The following is a 27,815-nucleotide window of genomic DNA, read 5'->3' on the forward strand; positions in this document are numbered from 1 at the left end:
TCATGTGCATTTGTGAGACTCTTGACTCTATTAAATTCGGTCACACCAATGGCACTAAAGAGCACATTGACCCCTTGATCATTTAGTATCTCATTTTCCTCTTCTAGGGGTGTCAAATTTTTTGAGTCCAAAATGATATATCCATCATTTACCACTCTCCATAGCTTTCTACTCATGGCTTTGATATGAGCCGACATCCTAGTCTTCCAATAATCATAATTGTTCCCATCAAAGAACGGTGGCTTCCCAACATGAATTCCATTATCACTAGTCATTGTTCTACTCCAAGATGGTTAAATCCGCAATTAATGGAGTACTTAGCTCTGATACCACTTGTAGGATCAAGAACACCGACTAGAGGGGGGGGTGAATAGGCGGTTTAAAACTAAAACCAACAACACTAGAGAAATTTAATTAGTAACAAAAGAAAGCCCTATGTCATGCTACTACTATGTCTAGAAAGGTTTGCAACCTAGGGTGACAAAATACAATTCAAGTTCTAGTAAAGTAAATTGCTCAAAATAACAACAATTAAAGTGAGCTAGAGAGATAACCAAGCTTGACACACAAATTTATCCCGTGGTGTCAATGACTTGCCGGTCACCCCTAATCCACGTTGAGGTGGATTCCAAGAATCAACCGCTCCTCTGTCAAGAACCTCTTGATCTTGAGCCGACTAGAAACAAGGAACCACTCCACACCTCGATTTCACTAGAGTTGCTCTTCACCACTCCGGTGAGGTGAGCACAAAACCTCTCACAACCGAAATCAGGGCTTCTCAACAATCTCCTTCAAGAAGCTCTACGAAATCACCTTCTCCAAGCCGTCTAGGGAGCGGCAACTCCCAAGAGTAACAAGCCAATGATCCTTGCTTGAAGATTCCCTAGTGCCACAAAGCTCAAACTCTAGATGCAATGCACTAGGAAGCACTCTCACTCTAAAAAATGCAAATCCTTAGCAAGTGTGTGTGAGAGAGGGATGTCTTAGCTCTAGAGGGTCAAGAATGCAGTCCAAATGGCCAAGAGAGAGACCCAAAGGCCGGGCATTGGGTATATATAGACATCCCATCAAAAACTAGCCATTACAGTCTTTTCTGCGAGATCGCGGACCGTCCGGTTTCAAAAACCGGACCGTCTGCCGTTATAAACCAGAGAGTCAGAGAGCATTTAATGCGTGTCAGAACTAGCCGTTACAGCCCTAGCGGACCATCCGCTCCCAACTAGCGGACCGTCCGCAGTTAAGAGTTCCACAACTCCAGAGACATGAGAGTTTCTGGAACAGACCTGAAATTAAACAGCGGACCGTCCGCCCCCAAAGGGCGGACCGTCCGCCGTTCATCCTAGAAGAACAGGCAGAGACAACAATGTTTCTGGATCAAGTTATCAGAGAGCCTGCGGACCGTCCGCACCACAGATGCGGACCGTCCGCGGGCCACACAATTCAGACAGACCAGAGAACATCCTTTCTGGAACGAAAGTGAGTTAGAGTGGCGGACCGTCCGCCCAAGAGAACCGGACCGTCCGCCAGCCACAAGGGGTTTCCACTAAGCCTTCTGTAACGGTAGCGGACTGTCCGCGCCCAAGGGGCGGACCGTCCGCGCTTGAGCAATCAGCACTCAAACATGTTCTTTTTCAAAACCCAGCAAAGCGTAGTTAGCCCTCATGCATGCACTTAGACATTTTGAGCAAAATGGCACTAGAGACCCGTCAAGCACGAGTACATGACTCCTCTTGATAGTACGGCTATCTATCCAACAAATCCGGTCACTTATCATCCACTAAACACCTTGTTACCGGTAAAATTCAAAAGACCCTATTTTATACCTTTGCCTTAAGCCCAAACTTTTCTCATCGTCTCCAAAAATCTACATGTTCACAAATAACTCTCATTCATCCGTGGATCAACCTATACTCATTTTCTCAAAAAGAATTGTTAATCCACAAACCGTTGTCATTAATTACCAAAACACGAATTAGGGGCCTAGATGCTTTCACTTGCGCTACCTCCTGGGTCGCGCTCGCGCTGGCCCCCACGCCCGCTGCCTGCTGCAGCCGCTCGCACGCCCAGCGCCTGAGCCGCGCTCCGTCTGCCTGCTGCCGCGAGCCGCCTGGACGCCTGGCGCTGCTGCTCGCCTTCCTGCGCCCCGCACCGCGCCACCTGAGCCCAAATCCTTGCCGAGCCGCTACCTGCTCCGCGCAGCTAACCCGCTGCTCGCCTACTCCCTCGCCAGCGCCCGCGCTTCCCAACCGAACCGCCTGAGCCCACCGTCGCGTGGCCTGCCTCCGCTCGACCGCAGCCTCTCCGAGCCGCTGCGCTGCGCGCCGGCCTGGCCCCAGCACCGCCTGCCGCTTGGGCCGCGACCGCTTGCCTGCGCGCCGCCACCGCCGCTGGGCCCGCCTGCTCGCCTGGGCTGCTTGCTCTGGCCCCGCCGTGCACCGCTGGCCCGCCTGCCCCCGCGCACGCCACACCAGTGCCAGCTCGCGCAGCGCCGCCCCAAGCTCCTGGATCCCGAGCTGCACCGCGTGGAGGAGAGAGGAGGGATGGAACCGGGTGGGGATAGGAATGGACGCAAGATGAAGCGTCCCCCCATCAGGGAAGACTTAAAAGTGTTAATTTATCAGTCCCAGGAGGCTGATAACACTTTTATTACAACAGATGGTACATCACCGTACAACTCTTCGCGGTAATGGGCAGTGAAGCGCCACTATCGTGAGGATTACAACTAAAACCCACACCACTACACTAGTTAGGAAAAGAGGATCATCAGAGTCTTGTGCCATGCGGAATCCAACGGTGGCCTCAACCACAGGCAAGACTGGGTGCAGGACGGAACCCTACTCGTTGTCTTCGGGGACGTAGTCTGGGTCTTCCACTGTAAAAGTAGGAAAGGGGTGAGTACAAACGTACTCAGCAAGTCCAATCACACCCACGGAGGGGGTATAACAGAATTTAATGCACAAGGTAATCCAAGGACAAGGTTATGGTTCGTTTACGGAAAAATTCGGTTATATGCAGAGGTTCGTTTAAAAATATTTTCAAAACTAGTTTTCAAACACCAAAAGGCACGTAATGTTGATCCACACAGGATCCAAGTTTTAAACTGCTACCGGACTCCCCGTCCGCCGTAGCACACGGCACAACTGCCGGACACCTTCCAAACAACTCACATCAGCCCAACCATTCCCAGAGAGAAACACTAGTTATGTGACCACACCATAACTTACCCAATACCGTGGGCACGGCTATTCGAATAGATTTTCAACTCTGTAGAGGTGTGCAACTTTACCCACAGGTGGGGTACCACAGCACGAACACCTTAGTGCCGGTGCAGATCCCATCAAAGCCCTTACCCACCTTAGCTAGACCTGACTAGCCACCACGGGATCTATCAAGGGGTCGTTCGACCTATCACCGAGGTTTAACCGGGGCATAAGTCACACAGAGCTTATCCCGTGGGCTTGGTCCTCGGTTGCTTGGTCGCAGTCGGGAACTTCTTCGTTCACTCCGTGTCCTACGACGCAAACAAACAGACATACAATCAAGCGAAAGAACTAAAAGCTTTTATCGTTGGGCTTGAATCGGAAATAATTTAGTTACGGAGTTAGGGGTGATATCTTTGGGTGGTTTCTTAATGGCATGACTAAAACTATACTAGAAAGGGCGTGGTAAAGTTTCGGGTCGATCGGAGACCGTTTCGCACATAAAATGATGAGGTAAAGGGGGGTTCAGGGTTAAACAGGGGTTCAGGGACTTATTCGTAAATAGTTAGGCTTGATTATAATTTCCAGAACTACTTTGGGGTATGTTAGAAAGGTGTAGGGGTTTGTTTGACATTAGGTTTACACGGCTGGGGTCGTTTTCCTAATTAACTAAGAGCAGAAGGGTCTATGGCTAAAAGTGGCACGGGGGGTGTTCTTTTGGAAATACAGGAAAAAGGGGGGGTTTTGGGCAAAAATGCCCCTTCTTCCTCCTCTCCCCGTACAGAACAGAGGAGGGGTGGGGGGGGCGCCGGCGGCGGCCCAATCCGGCCGGCCAGGACCAAGGGCGGCTCGGGGGTATGGGGGATGACAGAGAGGGGGGCACGGGGATCCCATCCCCGGCCTCACCTTGAGCCGAGGTGGAGCGAGGGGGTCGGGCGACGGTGGCCTGCGGGCGGCGGCAGAGCTGCGGGCGGCGGGCGGTGGTAGTGGAGGCCGTGGGGAAGGGCGGAGCGGGGTGGGGGCGTACTTATAGGCCGGCGAGGCGGTGAGGTAGGGGGGGTTGGCCGGCGGCTCCGTGGACGGCCTTAATGGTGTTTGGCCGTTCGCGGCCGTCGTGGAGCGGCGAGCGCGTAGCGAGGCGTACTCCGGGTGATGGGACGCCTCGGGCGGGCAGCGAGCGGCGCGGGCAGCAGTGCCGCGCGTGCGTGTGCACAGGGGAGCGGACGGCGGTGAACGCGGGGTGCCAGCGGCGGGCGGCGCGGTCCCGCGCAGGGAGAGCGCGCGCGTGGATGGGCGGGCGCGCGCGCGTGCGCGGGTGGCGCGACACGGCGCGGGCCAGGGGCGTGGTGCGGGTGGCAATCGGCACGGCGCGGCGCACGGCCACGCGTTGCACGTGCGCGCGTCGCGGCGCGGCCGGGCAGGAGCTCGCGCGCGTGGCACGGGCAGGGGTGAGCGGTGCACGAGCGCGCGCGCGTGCGCGACGCAGGAGGGGCCGGCGCGTGCGTGCGCGAGGGGGAGGGAAGGCAGCGTGGCCGGCGCGGCGGGGTGCAGCCAGGGCCGGGCGGCGTTCAGGGGCAGGAGGAGGGGAGAAGAGAAGGGAGGAGAAGGGAGGGGGAAAAAAAGGAAAAGAGAAAAAGACAAAGGGAAAGAAAAAGAGAGGAGAATTGGGAGAGAAAAAGAAAGGGAAAAAAAAGGAGAGAGAGAGAGAGGGAAGAAGGGGAAGAGGGGGTTGCGTCGGCGGCGACCGCGGCGGCGACCGCGGCCGGTCGGCCACGCGCGCGGGATTCGCGCGAGGAGAGGGAGAAAAGAAAAGGAGTCGCGTCGGCGCCAATCACGGCAGGTGGTCACGCGTAAGTGACAAGCCACCGAGTGGTGCGGAACGTAACAGCGATCCGGTTAGGGTTAGGGTTTTGACGTCGGACCGTTTTTACGAACTACTCTAGCGCATGATAAGTGAATTTTCAGGGCGTCACAAACCTACCCCACTTAAATGAATCTCATCCTCGAGATTCGGCTGGCTCCTAAACAGATGGGGAAATTCCTTCTTTAGAGCCTCCTCGCGTTCCCAGGTTGCTTCCTCTTCTCCGTGTCTGCTCCATTGAACTCTGCATATCCGTACTTCGGAGTTTCTTGTCCTTCTGGTGACTGTGTCCAGAATTTTGACCGGTACTTCCTGATATCGCAGATCCGGCTGTAGATCTATTGTTTCCACCGGCACATGTTCTCCCTCGGGTACTCTTAGACACCTCCTTAATTGCGAGACATGAAATACTGGGTGTATATCTGACATTTCTTCTGGTAACTCCAGTCGGTATGCCACTGCTCCGACTTTCTTCAGAACTCGATACGGTCCAATGTATCGAGGGGCTAATTTCCCTTGTACCTGAAACCTTCGTGTCCCTCGAATGGGTGAGACTTTGAGATAGGCAAATTCTCCCGGGTTGAAACTCAGTTCTCGCCTTTTCTTGTCTGCGTAGCTCTTTTGTCGAGACTGAGCCGCTTTCAGCTTTTCGCGGATCTCCGCTACTTTTTCTTCTGCTTCCTTTATAAGTGCGGGCCCTACTAGTGCACGTTCTCCAACTTTCGACCACATCAAGGGAGTTTTGCACTTTCTTCCATAGAGGGCTTCGAATGGCGACATGCCCAAGCTGGCTTGGTAACTATTGTTGTACGAGAATTCCGCATAGGGCAGACTCTGCTCCCAGTCCTTTGCGTAAGTCAGGACACATGCTCTCAGCATATCCTCCATAATTTGATTTACCCTCTCGGTTTGACCATCCGTCTGCGGGTGATATGCGGAGCTGAAATCTAACTTGGTGCCCATGGCTTGATGCAAGCTCTTCCAGAATCTAGAGGTAAATTGGGTTCCTCTATCTGAGACAATTCTGCTAGGCACTCCATGTAACTTTACTATGTTTTCCACATAAAGCTTTGCCAGCTTTTCTCCACCGTAAGTGGTTCGTACGGGTATAAAATGAGCCAATTTAGTGAGTCGATCCACTATTACCCATATGGAATCGTGTCCCTTCTGTGTTTTAGGTAGACCCACTACAAAGTCCATCCCTACCTCATCCCATTTCCATACCGGGATAGGCAAGGGTTGCAACAATCCCGCCGGTTTCTGATGTTCGGCCTTGATCCTTTGGCAAGTATCGCAATGAGCCACGAATCGTGCAATGTCCGCCTTCGTTCCATTCCACCAATATTTTTGCTTTATGTCCATATACATTTTGGTGGATCCTGGGTGGATGGAGTAGGCCGAGTTATGGGCTTCGTCCATGATTAATTGCCGGAAATCCCCATCCTGGGGAACACAAATTCTATCCTCGTACCATAACGTTCCCTTATAGTCCACTCTGAAACCTGGCGCTTTGTTTTCTCCGGTTTGTTTGCAGATTTTCATTAACTCCTGATCCGATCGTTGGGCCTCTCTAATCCCATCTTCTAGTGTCGATTGGACGTTTAGCACTTGGCTGAAACCTCGAGGCACAATGTGCACATTTAATCGTGCCATTTCCTCGCGCAAATTGTCATCCTTGGGTCCATAGGATTTCCGGCTTAAGGCATCGGCTACCACGTTTGCCTTTCCGGGGTGGTAATGAATTTCTAGATTGTAGTCCTTAACCAACTCCAGCCATCTCCTCTGCCTTAGGTTCAAATCCGGTTGGGTGAATATATACTTCAAACTCTTGTGGTCGGTGTAAACCTCACACTTATTTCCAATTAGGTAGTGTCTCCAAATCTTAAGGGCATGCACTACGGCTGCTAATTCCAAATCATGGGTCGGATAATTCTGCTCATGAGTCCTGAGTTGGCGGGAAGCATATGCAACGACTTTCCCGTCTTGCATCAGTACACACCCTAATCCTTGTCGGGATGCGTCACAATAAATGACAAAGTCCCGATGAATGTCCGGTAAGGTCAGCACTGGGGCGGTTGTCAACCTTTGTTTCAATTCTTGAAAACTTCTTTCACAAGACTCCGTCCAGGCGAACTTCTTCTCCTTCTTAAGAAGTTCCGTCTTGGGTCGGGCTATCTTGGAGAATCCCTCAATAAATCTCCGATAGTATCCGGCTAATCCAAGAAAACTTTTGATTTCACTAACATTGGTCGGCCGCTGCCAGTTGGAGACCGCTTCGACCTTCTCTGGGTCCACTGCTACGCCTTCAGCGGTCAGAATGTGACCAAGGAAAGCTACTCTCTCTAGCCAGAATTCACACTTGCTAAATTTGGCATATAGTTTATGTATCCTTAGCTTTTCCAACACTACCCGCAGATGTTGCTCATGTTCCTGAACACTCTTGGAGTAAATAAGTATGTCATCGATAAAGACTACGACAAACTTATCCAGTTCGTCCATGAATACCTTGTTCATGAGGTTCATAAAATAGGCAGGGGCATTGGTTAGTCCGAAGGACATTACGGTGAACTCAAACTGCCCGTAGCGGGTGACAAAAGCTGTCTTAGGGATGTCACTTTCTCTAATCTTGAGCTGGAAGTATCCCGACCTTAGGTCGATCTTGGAAAAGTACTTGGCTCCTTTTAGCTGATCGAACAGGTCATCAATCCTGGGAAGGGGGTACTTATTCTTAATGGTAACTTCATTCAATGCCCGGTAATCTACACATAACCTCATACTCCCATCCTTCTTCTTGACAAACAGCACTGGGGCTCCCCATGGCGACGAGCTTGGTCTGATGAAGCCAATTCGCTGCAGTTCTTCTAGTTGTTTCTTTAATTCTGTTAGCTCAGAAGCCGCCATCCTATAGGGTCTCTTGGCTATCGGAGAGGTTCCGGGAATAAGGTCTATGACGAATTCTATATCCCTGTCCGGCGGCATACCGGGAAGCTCCTCGGGGAATACATCTGGGTATTCGTTTACTACCGGGACTCCTTCTAAGGGCTTGGCTTCCAGGCTAAACACCATTGAGTCAAACTTACTATCCCAGGTATGGCAGATCACTTGTACTCCTTCGGGGTTTGTTAGGTGTACCACTTTGTCGGTACAGCCTATGAGACCATTGTATCGGCTTAACCAGTCCATTCCAAGGATCACGTCTAATCCCCCAGACTTAAGTACTACCAAATCTGCTAGAAAGTCTACCCCACTTAAATTGATCCTTACTCGTGGACAACCTAATTGACAATTGATGTCGCCTCCAGGCGTCCGGGTTAATAGGGGTGTTTTTAGTAGCACTGTAGGTATTTTGTGTTTCTCCACATAGCTCGAGGATATAAACGAGTGCGATGCTCCAGAATCGAATAGTACTGTTGCCAGAGCTGAGTTGACTAGGTACTCACCGAGCACTACGCCTTGAGCTTCTTGAGCCTCCTGCGCATCGATGTGATTGACGCGGGCTCGTCCAAATGATTGCTGGGGCTGCTTCGTCTGCTGGCTATTGTCGTTGTTGCGGATAGGCACTCGGTTGGCACCGGTCAGGGCTGGTCTGGGTCCATTCACCGAGTTGGAGAAGGCTGATGTGGCCGGCTTATTCTTGGCGTAAGGGCAATTGGCAATATAATACCCTATCTCGCGGCAGTTGAAGCAGGCCCTAACATTGTTGTTGTCGGAGGCGGCCAGACTTGCATTGCTCTGTGGGGCCCTCATGGTATTCTGGCTTCTAGGCTGTGTGTCAGGGGCCCGTGGTCCTGTCACTTGGGACTGAGTCCTATACTGCATTGGGGCCTGAGATCTTGGTGCAGTGTAGCTGGAGTTTCTCGGCCTTTGGAAGCGGTCCTGTTGGCGGGCCTTACTTTCCAGGAATTTGCGTTTATTATCTTTCCTCTCTTCGGCTTTGGCCCTCTCCGTGAGGATGGCTTTGTTCATCAGGGTGTTGAAGTCCGGATAGATCTGTGGGGTAAGCAAGGTCCGGAGTTCTGGGCTTAATCCCTTCTTGAACATGTCTTGCTTCTTATCGTCATCGCTCACTTCTTCCGGCGCATATCGGGCCAATTCCATGAACCGGTGGGTGTACTCTTCCACCGTGATGCTTCCTTGTTGTAGTGCGCGGAATTCATCCGCCTTGCGTTTCATGGTGGCCGAAGGGATGTGGTAGCGGCGGAACTCCCTTACGAATTCTCCCCAGGTGATGGTAGAGGCATCTTCGGCTGCGGCACAATAGTTTTCCCACCAGGATAATGCTGTTCCGGTGAGCTGGTGGGCTGCCAGAAGGACTTTGTCCCGGTCCTGGCATTCGAATGGTTCGAGCTTCCTCTGAATCACTCGCAACCAGTCGTCTGCATCCAACGGGTTGCAAGATCCGGCAAAGGTGGGCGGCTTGGTCCTTAGAAAGGCCGTCAGCTTGTCGTTCATGTTCTGCCCTCGTGGTTGCCGGTTAACGAGGGCGTTGGCCAGTGTTTCCAGTATGAGGGTCTGGTTGTGAATTATTTGTGCCAGGTCTCCGAGGGGTGGGGGTGGTGGTAGTTGCTCTCCTCCTTGGTTTTCTCCTCGGTTCTGGCTTACTTCTTGTTCTCCTTGTGGAAGATTTTGCCCTACAGGCTGCGCTTCGGCACCAGCGGCTGTAGGGTTCCGGCTGCGGGAGGCCCTTGCGATGCTTCGGGGAGCCATCTGTTGATTGGGTAGAGTGGGGTTACTATTATGTGATGTTTAAGTTGTTTAATTCGTATATAAGGCAGAACCTACCTTCTGCCAGTATTTATATAACAAGCAGCACACAACAGACCAGCATACAACATCACAAACAACAAGCACAAACAACTTTATTACTGCAAGGGGGTACAACTTGGGGTAAGGCTAGGTCTCGTACTACTCGTCCGGGATCAGGTACAACTTAAACAAAAGCGGCTGGGGACACATCACTAGGGTGCCGTCGGTCATTTTACTCACGGGGCAGGCCTTCTTCTGGGGCGGGAAGTGTGAGTGATCCTTGCTCGCCGTCCTCTGGGTTCCTATCCGTCAAGGGTCGCGCCGCAACATCCACTTCGATGGCGGCAGCGGAACTTTCAGGGTTCTCGGGTGGGGCTTGTGTGTTTCCAAAAAGGGGTCCCCATCCTATGATGGGCGTCCCGAGTAAAACATGGTCCTCCCCAATTGCTGGGACTGGTGTCCCACTTCGGGTCCAATCTTGCATGCGCCGGTCTCGGGCTTGCCTGAGGCTTTCTTGGGCGACTGCTTCGCTACTGACCGCGGCTGCGGCTCTTGCCTCGGCGTGGGCGGCTCGGATCTGCTGTAATCTCACTGCGAGCTCCGCTTGCTCGGCTCGATGGGTCTGCTCCCTTAGAAAGTTGGCTTGCTCATAGAAGAGTTGGTCCAAGGCGGCTAGGTAAGTAGCCACTTGGTACAGGGGGCCTTCTTCGTGGCGACGTCGTTCCAGGTTTCTCATGCGCGCTTCCCAGACTGGGGTTCTGATGGCCGGCGGGAAGAATTTGGCTGGCGTGGGGGCGAGGTGTTCTTCAAAAATCCGGCACAGATAACGGAGTGCTTTTCTGATGGCCAAGGGGTAGGTGTCTTGGTGTCTAAACCCTGTGGCGGTCGCTCGCCAAGGTTGGATGTCGGGGTAGCGGTTGCTCCTAGCGATGGCCATGATCACCCTGCAGCGGAGGGTACCATGGTGCTCGTACTCTCGGCTGTAGTACCTCGGGCGTTCTGTAACGCCAAGGTCCTCCAGGGTGTTGATTAAGAGGCCGGGAAAGCCAGGTGCTGCTTGGCAATCGCCCTGGGTCCATCCTTCCTCAGCCATCTGAAACATGAACAGGGTAAACAGTCTAGCACAAATACAAAAGGGAGTGGATAGCATTTATTATTGCAATACGGGGATACAATTTTCATGGGCACGGGGTTATTAGGGTCTGGTTCTAGCTTGGAGTGCTAATCCTATCACGGGGATTCTTCCTCGGTCCTAATAGAGCGCTTCTTTATTGGGAGGAACCGATCCATCTCGTTTTCGGTCTGAGTACCCTTATCCCAATGGGTCTCCATGGGTTCTTCTTCTTCTTCCTCTATCCATCCACCTATTCCGTTGCGGTTCTCGTACTCTTGTATCTGGGCTTGGAGGGTGGCTAAGGAATACTCGGCGTTTGCGGCTCTTGTCCGTTGTTCCTCCAGCTCCTGGGTTATCTTTTCAATCCCATGGATTAGTTGCTTCAGTTGTGCCGCCTGTTCGTGGTAGAGTGCATCCAAGCCAGTGAGGTAGATGGACAGGTGAGAGACCGTATCTTCTAGGTCTTCTTCTTCTCATCCAAGTCCCCTCATCCGGGCAATCCAAGTGCATCCTCTTCCCTCAGCGGGTGGGAAAAATCCCATAGGGGTCCGCTGAAGGTGGCGCCTGTAGAGCACACGCAGCCGTCGCAGGGCTTTACGAGCGGCCTTTCGATAGGTGTCGGGGTAGCGGAAGCCAGCGGTGGAGATGAACCAAGGATCCACATCAGGGTAGCGGGTGCTTCTCTCCACAAAAACCATCATGTCGCACCGAAGGGTGCTTCCGGCAATGTACTCACGGTAGGCATACTCTGGTGGTTCCATAATCCCGACGCGTTCCATGCTGAGCAATAGTAACTTGGGAAGGCCGGGCTCTGCGTGGCAGATTCCGTTAACCCATCCATTGCCAGCCATCTGGAACAAGGCAAAGACCAGTGGTGAGTGTTTGTGTAAAAAAAAATTCTAAATCGGGACAAGTTCTAGGGCCTAAAAAGGGGTCTCGCTCCTAGGGTCACGTCCTACGGCCAGTCTTCGGCTCTGATATCACCTGAAGCGTCCCCCCATCAGGGAAGACTTAAAAGTGTTAATTTATCAGTCCCAGGAGGCTGATAACACTTTTATTACAACAGATGGTACATCACCGTACAACTCTTCGCGGTAATGGGCAGTGAAGCGCCACTATCACGAGGATTACAACTAAAACCCACACCACTACACTAGTTAGGAAAAGAGGATCATCAGAGTCTTGCGCCATGCGGAATCCAACGGTGGCCTCAACCACAGGCAAGACTGGGTGCAGGACGGAACCCTACTCGTTGTCTTCGGGGACGTAGTCTGGGTCTTCCACTGTAAAAGTAGGAAAGGGGTGAGTACAAACGTACTCAGCAAGTCCAATCACACCCACGGAGGGGGTATAACAGAATTTAATGCACAAGGTAATCCAAAGACAAGGTTATGGTTCGTTTATGGAAAAATTTGGTTATATGCAGAGGTTCGTTTAAAAATATTTTCAAAACTAGTTTTCAAACACCAAAAGGCACGTAATGTTGATCCACACAGGATCCAAGTTTTAAACTGCTACCGGACTCCCCGTCCGCCGTAGCACACGGCACAACTGCCGGACACCTTCCAAACAACTCACATCAGCCCAACCATTCCCAGAGAGAAACACTAGTTATGTGACCACACCATAACTTGCCCAATACCGTGGGCACGGCTATTCGAATAGATTTTCAACTCTGCAGAGGTGTGCAACTTTACCCACAGGTGGGGTACCACAGCACGAACACCTTAGTGCCGGTGCAGATCCCATCAAAGCCCTTACCCACCTTAGCTAGACCTGACTAGCCACCACGGGATCTATCAAGGGGTCGTTCGACCTATCACCGAGGTTTAACCGGGGCATAAGTCACACAGAGCTTATCCCGTCTCCTTGATCACCCGTTGCTCCCAGCTCTCCTGATGGCTATCAGACTAACTAGTGGGGTTAGGCCAAGCCGTTGCCCATACAACGGTCAAGTGGTTTGCACGACAGGAAGCTAGGTGAGACGACACATCAACTCGGTCCTTAGGGGTGACAAGATGGATATCTCCCTTCCACGCTCAACCACACAGGTACGAGCACACCAACGGCAATTCACACAGAAATGCCATCCATCCTGTCTAACTCACTTTTCAAAACCACATTTTATCCCTTCCCACACGTACACACACTTTCTTTGCAAAACCAGGTGGTCAAGGTATGGTTATCACAAGTAGGGATGGCTATCCTACCATGTTTTCGGCACACAAAACCATGCAATTTTATAAAACAGGCCTCTGGGTTGTGTTTATAAAAACTAGGACAGAAACATGCATCAAAGGGCGGAATTGAACTTGCCATCGTCAAGTCCTTGCGGAAGGTCCTGATCGAAGTATTGTCCCTCGGGTTCGGGGTCGCAGAACTGGTCCTCGGTTGCTTGGTCGCAGTCGGGAACTTCTTCGTTCACTCCGTGTCCTACGACGCAAACAAACAGACATACAATCAAGCGAAAGAACTAAAAGCTTTTATCGTTGGGCTTGAATCGGAAATAATTTAGTTACGGAGTTAGGGGTGATATCTTTGGGTGGTTTCTTAATGGCATGACTAAAACTATACTAGAAAGGGCGTGGTAAAGTTTCGGGTCGATCGGAGACCGTTTCGCACATAAAATGATGAGGTAAAGGGGGGTTCAGGGTTAAACAGGGGTTCAGGGACTTATTCGTAAATAGTTAGGCTTGATTATAATTTCCAGAACTACTTTGGGGTATGTTAGAAAGGTGTAGGGGTTTGTTTGACATTAGGTTTACACGGCTGGGGTCATTTTCCTAATTAACTAAGAGCAGAAGGGTCTATGGCTAAAAGTGGCACGGGGGGTGTTCTTTTGGAAATACAGGAAAAAGGGGGGGTTTTTGGGCAAAAATGCCCCTTCTTCCTCCTCTCCCCGTACAGAACAGAGGAGGGGTGGGGGGGGGGGCGCCGGCGGCGGCCCAATCCGGCCGGCCAGGGCCAAGGGCGGCTCGGGGGTATGGGGGATGAGAGAGAGGGGGGCACGGGGATCCCATCCCCGGCCTCACCTTGAGCCGAGGTGGAGCGAGGGGCCGGGCAACGGTGGCCTGCGGGCGGCGGCAGAGCTGCGGGCGGCGGCGGCGCTGGAAGCGAGGGAGGCGGCGGGCGGTGGTAGTGGAGGCCGTGGGGAAGGGCGGAGCGGGGTGGGGGCGTACTTATAGGCCGGCGAGGCGGTGACGTAGGGGGGGGGGTTGGTCGGCGGCTCCGCGGACGGCCTTAATGGTGTTTGGCCGTTCGCGGCCGTCGTGGAGCGGCGAGCGCGTAGCGAGGCGTACTCCGGGTGATGGGACGCCTCGGGCGGGCGGCGAGCGGCGCGGGCAGCAGTGCCGCGCGTGCGTGTGCACAGGGGAGCGGACGGCGGCGAACGCGGGGTGCCAGCGGCGGGCGGCGCGGCCCCGCGCAGGGAGAGCGCGCGCGTGGACGGGTGGGCGCGCGCGCATGCGCGGGTGGCGCGACACGGCGCGGGCCAGGGGCGTGGTGCGGGCGGCGATCGGCATGGCGCGGCGCACGGCCACGCGTTGCGCGTGCGCGCGTCGCGGCGCGGCCGGGCAGGAGCTCGCGCGCGTGGCACGGGCAGGGGTGAGCGGTGCACGAGCGCGCGCGCGTGCGCGACGCAGGAGGGGCCGGCGCGTGCGTGCGCGAGGGGGAGGGAAGGCAGCGTGGCCGGCGCGGCGGGGTGCAGCCAGGGCCGGGCGGCGTTCAGGGGCAGGAGGAGGGGAGAAGAGAAGGGAGGAGAAGGGAGGGGGAAAAAAAAGGAAAAGAGAAAAAGAGAAAGGGAAAGAAAAAGAGAGGAGAATTGGGAGAGAAAAAGAAAGGGAAAAAAAAGGAGAGAGAGAGAGAGAGGGAAGAAGGGGAAGAGGGGGTTGCGTCGGCGCCGACCGCGGCGGCGACCGCGGCCGGTCGGCCACGCGCGCGGGATTCGCGTGAGGAGAGGGAGAAAAGAAAAGGAGTCGCGTCGGCGCCAATCACGGCAGGCGGTCACGCGTAAGTGACAAGCCACCGAGTGGTGCGGAACGTAACAGCGATCCGGTTAGGGTTAGGGTTTTGACGTCGGACCGTTTTTACGAACTACTCTAGTGCATGATAAGTGAATTTTCAGGGCGTCACACAAGAGCATGTGCCGCCGGTGGGAAATAAAGAAATAGAAGGGAAGCGTCAGGATAAGGAGGAGAAGAGAAGAAGAACAGATGGATTTTCCCAAGGGCCTAAACGCAAATTCAGAAAACTGCAGGGACTTGTTTGTAAAGCAAAATTTTCCCATCGATTTAAAACCCGAATGAAGAAATGCCCAAAACGAAAGTTGGAGAGTTTTTCAAACTCTACAACATTGCTTTAGGGCCCAAGTTCAAAAACTCAAAACTTGTATTTTTACACGTGAATATTTGAACAAAAGTCGGTTTTGAATTGCTTTTGTCCTAAAGAATGAAATTTTATAAAATTCAGGACCTAAATGCAAGCATTTATGACACGTCATAATGACAAGATAGACTCGTCATGATGACTTGTACTTTTACACTTTAGCCCTGAGTAAAATTGAAAGTTATTTTTGTAAATCAAATATTTGCACAAAAGGACTTATACTTTTATAAAATTACATAAACACCCTTGTTTTTACCATTTTACCCAAACTTTTACACAATTCAACACATGCATTTCTAATACAACTTTTTGGGTAAAGATATATTTTTACAAGATATAGAATAAAGAAAACATGTTTGCAAAACCACCCTTCACTTATTTTGAAGTTATCCCTTATCCAAATACATTTTGCAAAAACAACCCTAGGTTTTTCTGTAATTATAGAAATACCCTTTTTACTTGTACTTTTAAATTTTCAAAAGCTTCACATAAACTCACATAATCTTTACACAAACAAACACATATTTCACACTAACGAAATATCTGCCTAGCGTTACAAATACATGAACTGTCACAATGGCGGCGCGACGTTCTGCTGGCTGGAGTGTCGGAGGGCAGTGAAGGAGTAGCTGGATCGCTTCTGCGGGAGGATGTAGTGCTGCTGGTACCCTTGGTTGGGGCTGCGGGGCGGTATCGCGTCGGGTCGACGGCGAGGCCGAGCGGTGGCGGAGCTCAAGCTCACCGGTGCTGCGGAAGGCGATGCTTGGATGCGGGAAAGGGAAATTGGGTGGGTCGGTGAGCTGCGGGGAGTTGCGGTGGTGCTCTAGGAGCACTGGATCGTGGCTGGGAGGCGGCGTGGGTGGCTGATGACGGTGACCAGGGGTTGCGGCGAAGGTCCAGTGAGGCGCGGCGGTCAGAAAAGAGAAATGCCGGGGAAACGAAGTGTTTGGGTGAGTAAAAAAGGTCGTGGAGCAGCTGCTGAGCATGCTTTAAGGCCGGGAGAGGCATTGCGCGCGCGAGCAGGAGCTGTCAACACGGGCGGCGGTGTGACGTGGAGAGGCGCGGAGAGAGCCAGTGCGGGCCGGGGAAGCGGCGGCGCGGACGCAGGGGCGGCACGTGGCGCGAGGAAAGGCGGCGCGGGGGCGGCGGGTGCGCAGCACATGGCCGGCGAGGGCGACGAGGCGGCGCAAAGAAGAAACAGAGGAGGAGGGAGCTGGAGGTAGACGATGGGGGCTGATCTGCTATTTTCAAAAAGTGCAGGGACTCCTCTGTAATGCCTAGATAACTTTCAAACCATAACTCAAATGAAAACGTGCCCAAAAGCAAAACTGTAGGGTTTAGCAAGATCTACAACTTTGCTTTAAGGTTCAGTTACAAAAGAGCTAAGGATTTGAAACTAACATAAAACTTGGCAAAGTTTAAACTTTAATTAAATCCTATTTAAAAACTACACTAAACTTACATCCTATGTGTAGTTTCACCTATATTCGTGATTTAAAAGCAAGTTTTTGACTTTTGTAAAACAACCTTCATATCTTTTGATTTTACCTCCCATGCTCTCCCATTTAGCACTAAAGGACCTATATTTTCCAAAATATAATAAAATATCCTTTTCCCTTTGCATTTAAATTTTAGCACACCTATACAAAATTAAACATACACACTTTATACTAGAATCTAGTGTATTTTAACCCTAGTTACATGAATGTCACAGAAAAATTCTAACGCAACTTCGTTTAGCGAACTTGTGCGTTAATGGCACTAGTTCGGCCAGTTTTGCATCAACTTTCGTGCAGTAACGTAACGGTCCAAAACGCCCCAAAATATGAGTTTTGGGTCCAATGGAGTGGATCCGGTGCGTGTGTTGCGAAAAATTCCAAGGCAACTTCATTTAGCGAACTTGGGCGTTAATAGCGCTAGTTCAGCCAGATTTGTATCGACTTTCGTGTAGTAACGAAACGGTCCGAAACGCACCAAAACATGAGTTTTGGATCCAATGGAGTGGATCTGGTGCGTTCGTTGTGAAATTTTCCGACGTAACTTCGATTAGCGAACTTGTGCGTTAATTGCACCAGTTCGACAAGTTTTACATCGACTTTCGTGCAATAACTAAACAGCCCGAAACGCCACAAAACACGAGTTTTGGGTCCAATGGAGTGGATCTGGTGCGTTCGTAACAAAAAAATGCAACGCAACTGATGTGAACCCGTTAGGGTTTGTTCCCAATCTTTCGGTGAGAGGGGATGGATAACTCGATCGGTGGATGGAGATGACGTTCACGGCCCGACTACAGCCTTCCAAGGATACTGCACCTTAGCAACCGATACACCACCTCCAATGGCTGCTGCGATCTTGTGGAGCGCAACACCCGGCCACTAGGGCACTTGTCCTGCAAGCAATCGAAGAATAAGCAAGAACAAGTAGAACAAGGAACTCAATTGCAAATATGGAGATAAGAACCAATCTGAAATCATAAAGGTGGGGTTCTGAATCGAGTAGAACGGATGGTCTAGCCAACACACCCGTCTACAAGCAAGTAGCAATGGCTAAACTTTCAACAAAACAAAACCCAATCTGTTCATGGTGGCTATGGAGGTATATGAGAGGGTAGAGGATGACCAGGACGTGGTGGAGGTCATCTCTAAACCCTAGGACGCGCCCCTGTTGGGCCCCACTTGATACACGCCCCATCGGGCTAAAATCAGTTGACGCAGCACCGTGGACAGAAAAGGTCTTTGTAGTAAATCAACGATTGCGGCTGCCTCAGGGAAGAAATGGACATGAGTCTGAATCTATATGAAAATAGACTTTATAAGCTTTCCGTGAAGTCCAAGAACTCCCCAATCAGAGTCCGTATGAAGTCGTGGCAGCCGTTACAACTTGGTTCTGTCCTGCAGTCCGAATCCAATATCCAAAACGTGTTGGATTTGAACTCTTCCTTTCCTTGCACCAAAAGTGACGTGGTGGCCTGGTGGAGAACATTGGGAAGACTTGGGTTTGGTCCCCAATCAATTTTTTTGTCCTCCGTGTTTTCCATATAATTTCCACGCACGGCTTTATCCAGTCAAGTAATTCTGAAAACGAGAATGCACAGAAATCATAGTGCAGCATTAATTGTTCAAATGTATCAAATTTAATCTTGATATAGAGTTGATTCACCTTTGGAAAAGAAGGTACTAATATGGTCGTATTCATGCTAGTGATGTCCTCATCATTCTCCCCTTTTTGGCTGCAAACCGTCCTCGGTTTGGCGTTACGAGTGTTGTTCAGTAATGGAGTCTTTTCAAGTAACCCAAAGTATTCAAAGATGATATGAGTTTCAGCTCTTCATTCTTATTATTAACGCAATGAAAATCAGGAAAAGCAACATGTTCATCATTCAAATGAGATTGCACATGTCCATGTACTAGTTGTGTGGTAGATTTGAGTGAATTATGATCATGCAACTCCTCTTTATCACAAGGATCAACAAGCAAATCACCATGTAACAAAGGCAAATCAGCGATGATTTCCACTATTTGTTGTTTTCTAGTAGCATGATAAGTAGACAATTGCGTTTGATCTTGATGGCACTCACCTCTAGTATCTGAAGCACTCCATACGTTACCTATATGAGCCTCCTTAGGGAAGGATGGCGGAAGAAGCTTGTCTTCTTGATTATCCATTGATGCACATGGCAGCTCATCTCCCGAGTTGGAGATGGGCCCGATTTCCTGCAAATTATTAGAACCATACAATGGAACAAAAGGAAACTCCTCTGCTGAAAGCACTTCATCATTGCAAGTATGCAAGGCTAACAAAATCTCATTTTCAGTAGTGCAAGCTAATTTTAACAATTGAGGCAAGGAAGTATATGTTTCATGAACAAGAATATCATATATTTCTTTGTTCAGCCCTCTCAAAAATCTATTTTCAGTAGCATCTTCGCATTCTATCAAACCACATTGCAACATAAGAATCTGGAGATCTAGGTAGTATGTTTCAACGGTGTTATTACCTTATTTCAAACTTTGTAGCTTAGCAAGCAAATGATCAGCATAATATTCAGGAATAAAGTACTCTCTAAAAACAGTTTTCAACGCATTCCATATTTTAGGTACCTTATCATGTCTACATAAGTGTTTCCAAGCAGCCAAAGCATGATCAATAAGAACTCCAGCAACAACTAGAATTTTTTGCTCTTCTGACAAATCATGTTTGCAAAATTCTAAATGTACTGCTAGTTCCCATTTAACATATCTTTTAGGATCAAACTTACCATCATATAACAGCAAGTGTTGAATGACATCCTAAATCTGAAGGTGTACTTTCATTAGCTCAAAAATCTCTGAATCACCTGCCATAATTAGTAGAAAACAAGAAACACAAATAATATGTACCCTCCTGTCAACTACTAGGATGTGTCGATTGTAAAACTCTCAAACTCAACTTGTTTAAAACAAGCTCTTACAAGTTCTTTCCAAGCCAAAACAGGACCGGTCGGCAATCAACAAGTGAAGCACCTAGAAAGAAGTGTATCGGTGCTGCAGCAACAACACCTATCAAGCCATAGTCGGATATGTGGAGCTGTAGGTGGGCTAAAAAAAACACAAGAAAATACTAGCACCACATTAGTCACAAAAGCGAGCTCAGTAATCGTTCAACGGCGGGAGTGTGCTGGTCCTAACCTAGACCGTACTAGAGGCGTGAGCCTGGACACAAAGGAAAGTCACAACACACCTTCAGAATCAAAACAGAAACACAAAGAACAGCCCCTTTCTTTTTCCTTTTCTCTTCTTTTTTTCTTTCATTTCTTTTTCTTTTTTTGTTTCTTTCTTCTCTTTTCTTTTCAGGGGAATAAAATCTTTTGTCTGACAACCAAAACAAAAAGATTACTACATACAACCTCTACCAACTCAGAATGACAAATCTTGTTTCAGACAGCCAGACGCACAAATCTCCAAGCCGATTCTGGAGTGCTCAGATGAAGTTTGTGACCAAGGTCAGATCCGTTGGAAAGAGCACGAGTTGAGCTCTCTAGATTGTCTTAAAACTCCCAAATTGGATACTGAACACAGAAACTATAGCAGTTTTCTCCCCGGGCTGAATTGAAACTCCGAAACAAAATTTGGTGACAAGAACTCGAAACTCTAAAGGACTACAACTAAGACCAGCAACTCGACACAACCGATGCAACCAAAAACTCAACAAGCCCTAACTAAGAAGTACTAGTAAAGGCTCAAAAGGGTCTATAGGATTGCGGTGGGGGACAAATTCTACTATTTTTAGCTTTTTCTGGACTGTAGGAAAATAAAAATAGCGAAGGATTGGAAGTCTCTCACCGAACAACCTTGCTCTGATTACCAACTGATATGAACCCGTTAGGATTTGTTCCCGATCTTTCGGTGAGAGGGGATGAATAACTCAATTGGTGGATGGAGATGACGTTCATGGCCCGACTACAGCCTTCCAAGGATGCTGCACCTTAGCAACCGATACACCACCTCCAATGGCTGCTGCGATCTTGTGGAGCGCAACACCCGGCCACTAGGGCACTCGTCCTGCAAGCAATCGAAGAACAAGCAAGAACAAGTAGAACAAGCAACTCAATTGCAAATATGGAGATAAGAACCAATCTGAAATTATAAAGGTGGGGTTCTGAATCGAGTAGAACGGATGGTCTAGCCGACACACGCATCTACAAGCAAGTAGCAATGGCTAAACTTTCAACAAAACAAAACCCAATCTGTTCATGGTGGCTATGGAGGTATATGAGAGGGTAGAGGATGACCAAGACGTGGTGGAGGTCATCTCTAAACCCTAGGACGCGCCCCTGTTAGGCCCCACTTGATACACGCCCCATCGGGCCAAAATCAGGTGACGCAGCACCGTGGACAGAAAAGGTCTTTGTAGTAAATCAATGATTGCGGCCGCCTCGGAGAAGATATGGACATGAGTCTGGATCCATATGAAAATAGACTTTATAAGCTTTCCGTGAAGTCCAAGAACTCCCCAATTGGAGTCCGTATGAAGTCATGGCAGCCATTACAACTTGGTTCTGTCCTGCAGTCCGAATCCAATATCCAAAACGTGTTGGATTTGAACTCTTCCTTTCCTTGCACCAAAAGTGACGTGGTGGCCTGGTGGAGAACATTGGGAAGACTTGGGCTTGGTCCCCAATCAATTTCTTTGGTCCTCCGTGTTTTCCATATAATTTCCACGCACGGCTTTATCCAGTCAAGTAATTCTGAAAACAAGAATGCACAGAAATCATAGTGCAGCATTAATTTTTCAAATGTATCAAATTTAATCTTGATATAGAGTTGATTCACCTGTGGACAAGAAGGTACTAATATGATCGTATCCATGCTAGTGATGTCCTCATCAGCAACTTCGTCTAGCGAACTTGGGCGCTAATGGCGCTAGTTCGGCCAGTTTTTCATCGACTTTCGTGCAGTAACGAAACAGTCCAAAACGCCCCAAAACATGAGTTTTGGGTCAAACAGAATGAACCAGGTGCGTTCGTTGCGAAAAATTTTGATGCAACTTCCTTAAGCGAACTTGGACGTTAATGACGCTAGTTTGGCCAGTTTTGCATCGACTTTCATGCAGTAACGAAACGGTCCGAAATACCGCAAACCATGAGTTTTGGGTCCAATGGAGTGGATCTGGTGCATTCGTTGCGAAAAATTCCAACGCAACTTTGTAAATCGAACTTTTGCGTTAATGGGCAATAGTTCAGCCAGTTTTGCACGACTTTCGTGCAGTAACGAAACGATCCGAAACGCTCCAGAACATGCGTTTTAGGTCCAACGGAGTGGATCGAGTCCGTTCGTTGCGAAAAATTCTGACGTTACTTTGTTTAGCGAACTTGTGCGTTAATTGCACCAGTTCGGCCAGTTTTGCATCAACGTTCGTGCTGTAACGAAACGGTCCGAAACGCCCCAAAACATGAGTTTTGGGTACAACGGAGTAGATCATGTGCGTTCGTTGCGAAATTTTCCGTCGTAACTTCGTTTAGCGAACTTGTTTTGGGGCCATTTACTGGCCGAACTTGCGCCATTTACGCACAAGTTCGCTAAACGAAGTTACGATAGAAAATTTCGCAAGAACGCACCCGATCAACTCCATTGGACCCAAAACTCATGTTTTGGGGCGTTTCGGACCGTTTCGTTATGGCGCGAAAGTTGATGCAAAACTGGCCGAACTGGTGCAATTAACGCACAAGTTCGCTAAAGAAAGTAACTGTTATCGCCATAATTTGACTGGGCCAAAGGATGGGCCGAGAGCAACATGGCTGAAGTAAGTCATCGTGGCCCACCAGCAGTCCCGGAAGCCTCCCGGCTCCTCATGTTGCCTGTCGTTGCTCGCCGGTGGGTTTTGGCCGATAACAGTACCATCAGAATTTTTCGCAACCAACGCACCTGATCCACTCTATTAGACGCAAAACTCATATTTTGGGGCATTTCGGACTGTTTCCTTACTGCACGAAAGTCGATGCAAAACTGGCCAAACTAGCGCTATTAATGCACAAGTTTGCTAAACAAAATCACGTCAGAATTTTTCGAATGGAGTGGATCACGTGTGGTCGTTGCAAAAAGTGCAAACGCAACTTCGTTTAGCGAACTTGTGCGTTAATAGCGCAAGTTTAGCCAGATTTGCATCGACTTTCGTGCAGTAACGAAACGGTCTGAAATACCCCAACACATGAGTTTTGGACCCAACGGAGTGGATCAGGTAAGTTCGTTGTGAAATTTTTCGACGTAACTTCGTTTAGTGAACTTGTGCATTAATCGCACAAGTTCGACCAGTTTTGCATTAACTTTTGTACAGCAACGGAACTGTCCGAAACGCCCCAAAACATGAGTTTTGGGTCCCATAGAGTGGATCTGGTGCGTTCGTAGTGAAAAATTTCTAACGCAACTTCGTCTAGCGAACTTGTGCGTTAATGGCACTAGTTCGGCCAGTTTTACATCGACTTTCGTGCAGTAACGAAACGGTCCGAAACGCCCCAACACATGAATTTTGGGTCCAATGGAGTGGATCCGGTGCATTTGTTGCGAAAACTTCCAAGGCAACTTTATTTAGCGAACTTGGGCGTTAATAGCGCTAGTTCAGCCAGATTTGTATCGACTTTCCTGGAGTAACGAAATGGTCCGAAACGCCCCAAAATATGAGTTTTGGATCCAACAGTATGGATCAGGTGCGTTCATTGCGAAATTTTCCGACGTAACTTCATTTAGCGAACTTGCGCGTTAATTGCACCAGTTCAACCAGTTTTACATCGACTTTCGTGCAGTAACGAAGCGGCCCAAAACGCCCCAAAACACGAGTTTTGGGTCCAACCGAGTGGATCAGCTGCGTTTGTTGCGAAATTTTCTGGTGTAACTTCGTTTAGCGAACTTGTGCGTTAAAGGCACTAGTTCAGCCAGTTTTGCATCAACTTTCGTCCAGTAATGAAACGGCCCGAAACGCCGAAATACGAGTTTTGGGTCCAATGGAGTGGATCTGTTGCATTGATAGCGAAAAAATGCAACACAATTTCGTCTAGCGAACTTGGGCGTTAATGGCACTAATTCGGCCAGTTTTGCATCGACTTTCGTGCAGTAACGAAATAGTCCAAAACGCCCCAAAACATTAGTTTTGGGTCAAATGGAGTGAACCAGGTGCGTTCGTTGCAAAAAATTTCGATGCAAGTTCGTTAAGCGAACTTGGGCATTAATGGCGCCAGTTCGGCCAGTTTTGCATCGACTTTTGTGCAGTAACGAAACAGTCCGAAACGCCCGATAACATGAGTTTTGGGTCCAATGGAGTGGATCCGGTGTGTTCGTTGCGAAAATTCCAACGCAACTTCGTAAAGCGAACTTTGGCGTTAATGGCGATAGTTTAGCCAGTTTTGCATCGACGTTTGAGTAGTAACGAAATGGTCCGAAACGCCCCAAAACATGTGTTTCGGGTCCAATGGAGTGGATCGGATGTGTTCGTTGCGAAAAATTCTGACGTGTCTTTGTTTAGCGAACTTGTGCGTTAATCGCACCAGTTCGACCAGTTTTGCATCGACTTTCGTGCAGTAACGAAACGGTCCGAAATGCCCCAAAACATGAGTTTTGGGTCCAACGGAGTAGATAAGGTGCGTTCGTTGCGAAATTTGCCGACGTAACTTCGTTTAGCGAACTTGTGCGTAAATGGCGCCAGTTCGGCCAGTTTTGCATCGACTTTCATGTAGTAATGAAACGGTTCGAGACGCCCCCAAACATGAGTTTTGGGTCGAATGGAGTGGATCAGGTGCGGTCGTTGCAAAAAACGCAAATGCAACTTCGTTTAGCGAACTTGTGCGTGAATAGCGCCAGTTTTGCCAGATTCGCATCGACTTTCGTGCAATAACGAAACGGTCCGACACGCCCAAAAATATGAGTTTCGGATCCAACAGAGTGGATCAGATCCGTTCGTTGTGAAATTTTCCAACGTAACTTCATTTAGCAAACTTGTGTGTTAGTGGCACCATTTCGGCCAGTTTTGCATCGACTTTTGTGCAGCAATGAAACGGTCCAAAACGCCAAAAAATAAGAGTTTTGGGTCCCTTGGAGTGGATTGGGTGCGTTCGTTGTGAAAAATTCTAACGCGACTTTGTTTAGCGAACTTGTGCGTTACTAGCATGAATTCGGCCAGTTTTGCATCGATTTTCGTGCAGTAACGAAACGGTCCAAAACGCCCCAAAACACGTGTTTTGGTTCCAATGGAGTGGATCTCGTGCGTTCGTAGAAAAAATTCTAGCGCAACTTCGTCCAGCGAACTTGTGCGTTCATGGCACTAGTTCGGCCAGTTTTGCATCGACTTTCGTGCAGTAATGAACCAGTTCGAAACGCCCCAAAACATGAGTTTTGGGTCCAATGGAGTGGATCCGGTGCGTTTGTTGCGAAAAATTCCAATGCAACTTCATTTAGAGAACTTGGGCGTTAATAGCGCTAGCTCAGCCAAATTTATATCGACTTTCGTGCAGTAACGAAACAGTCCAAAATGCCCCAAAACATGAGTTTTGGGTCAAATGGAGTGGACCAGGTGCGTTCGTTGCGAAAAATTCCCACGCAACTTTGTAAAGCGAACTTTTGCGTTAATGGCGATAGTTCAACCAGTTTTGCATCGACTTTCGTGTAGTAACGAAACGATCCGAAGCACCCAAAAACATGTGTTTCGGGTCCAATGCAATGGATCGGGTGCGTTCGTTGTGAAAAATACTGACGTTACTTTGTTTAGCGAACTTGTGGGTTAATTGCACCAGTACGGCCAGTTTTGCATCAACTTTTGCGCCGTAACGAAACGGTCCGAAACACCCCAAAACATGAGTTTTGGGTCCAATGGAATTGATCGGGTGCGTTCGTTGCGAAATTTTCCATCGTAACTTCGTTTAGCGAACTTGTGCGTAAATGGGGCCAGTTTGGCCAGTTTTGCATCGACTTTCGTGTAGTAATGAATGGTTTGGAACACCCCAAAACATGTGTTTCGGGTCGAATGGAGTGGATCAGGTGTGATCGTTGCAAAAAATGCAAACGCAACTTCGTTTAGCGAACCTGTGCGTTAATAGCGCAAGTTTAGCCAAATTTACATCGACTTTCGTGGAGTAACGAAACGGTTCGAAACGCCCCAACACATGAGTTTTGGATCCAACCGAGTGGATCAGGTAAGTTCATTGCAAAATTTTACGGCGTAACTTCGTTTAGCGAACTTGTGCGTTAATCGCACAAGTTCGACCAGTTTTGCATCGACTTTTGAGCAGCAACGAAACGGTCCGAAACGCCCCAAAACATGAGTTTTGGGTCCCATAGAGTGGATCTGGTACGTTCGTAGCGAAATATTCTAACGCAACTTCATCTAGCGAACTTGTGCGTTAAATGCACTAGTTTGGCCAGTTTTGCATCGACTTTCGTGTAGTTACGAAACAGTCCGAAATACCCCAAAACATAACTTTTGGATCCAATGAAGTGGATCCGATGCGTTTGTTGTGAAAAATTCCAAGGCAACTTCATTTAGCGAACTTGAGTGTTAATAGCGCTAGTTCAGCCAGATTTGTATCGACTTTCGTGTAGTAACGAAACGGTCCAAAATGCTCCAAAACATAAGTTTTGGATCCAACAGAGAGGATCAGGTGCATTCGTTGCGAAAGTTTTGGGGCACTTGTTCGGCCAGTTTTGCATCGACTTTCGTGCAGTTACGAAATGGTCCGAAATGCCCCAAAACATGAGTTTTGGATCCAATGGAGTGGATCCGGTACGTTTGTTGCAAAAAATTCCAAAGCAACTTCATTTAGCGAACTTGGGCGTTAATAGCGCTAGTTCAGCCAGATTTGTATCGACTTTCGTGTAGTAATGAAACGGTCCAAAACGCCCCAAAACATAAGTTTTGGATCCAACAGAGTGAATCAGATGCGTTCGTTGCGAAAGTTTCCGACGTAACTTCGTTTAGCGAACATGTGCGTTAATTGCACCAGTTCGACCAGTTTTACGTCGACTTTCTTGCAGTAATGAAATGACCCGAAACGCCCCGAAACACGAGTTTTGGGTCCAATGGAGTGGATCTGGTGCGTTCGTAACGAAAAAATGCAACGTAACTTCGTCTAGCGAACTTGGGCGTAAATGGCGCTAGTTCGTTGCAAAAAATTTTGACACAACTTCGTTAAGCGAACTTGTGCTTTAGTGGCGCCAGTTCGGCCAGTTTTGCATCGAATTTCGTGCAGCAACGAAACGGTCCGAAATGCCCTGAAACATGAGTTTGGGGTCCAATGGAGTGGATCCGTTGCGTTCGTTGCGAAAAATTCTGACGTTACTTTGTTCAGCGAACTTGTATGTTAATAGCACCAGTTCGGCCAGTTTTGCATCAACTTTCGTGCAGTAATGAAACGGTCCAAAACGCCCACAAACATGAGTTTTGGGTGCAATGGAGTGGATCTGGTGCGTTTGTTGCGAAAAATTCCAAGGCAACTTCATTTAGCGAACTTGGGCGTTAATAGCGCTAGTTCAGCCAGATTTGTATCGACTTTTGTGTAGTAACAAAACGGTCCGAAATGCCCCAAAACATGAGTTTTGGATCCAACAGAGTGGATCAGGTGCGTTCGTTGCGAATTCCGACGTAACTTCGTTTAGCGAACTTGTGTGTTAATTGCACCAGTTCGACCAGTTTTACATCGACTTTCTTACAGTAACGACACGGCCCGAAACGCCCAAAAACATGAGTTTTGGGTCCAATGGAGTGGATCTGGTGCGTTCGTAATGAAAAAATGCAACGCAACTTCATCAAGCGAACTTGGGCGTAAATGGCGTTAGTTCGTCTAGTTTTGCATCGAATTTCATGCAGTAACGAAACAGTCCAAAACACCCCAAAATATGAGTTTTGGATCAAATGGAGTGGACCAGGTGCGTTCGTTGTGAAAAATTTCGACGCAACTTTGTTAAGCGAACTTGTGCGTTAGTGGCGCCAGTTCGGCCAGTTTTGCATCGACTTTCGTGCAGTAACGAAACGGTCCGAAACGCCCTAGAAC

The sequence above is a fragment of the Panicum hallii genome, chromosome 2 (genome assembly GCF_002211085.1).
Source record: "Panicum hallii strain FIL2 chromosome 2, PHallii_v3.1, whole genome shotgun sequence".
NCBI classification, from domain to species: Eukaryota; Viridiplantae; Streptophyta; class Magnoliopsida; order Poales; family Poaceae; genus Panicum; species Panicum hallii.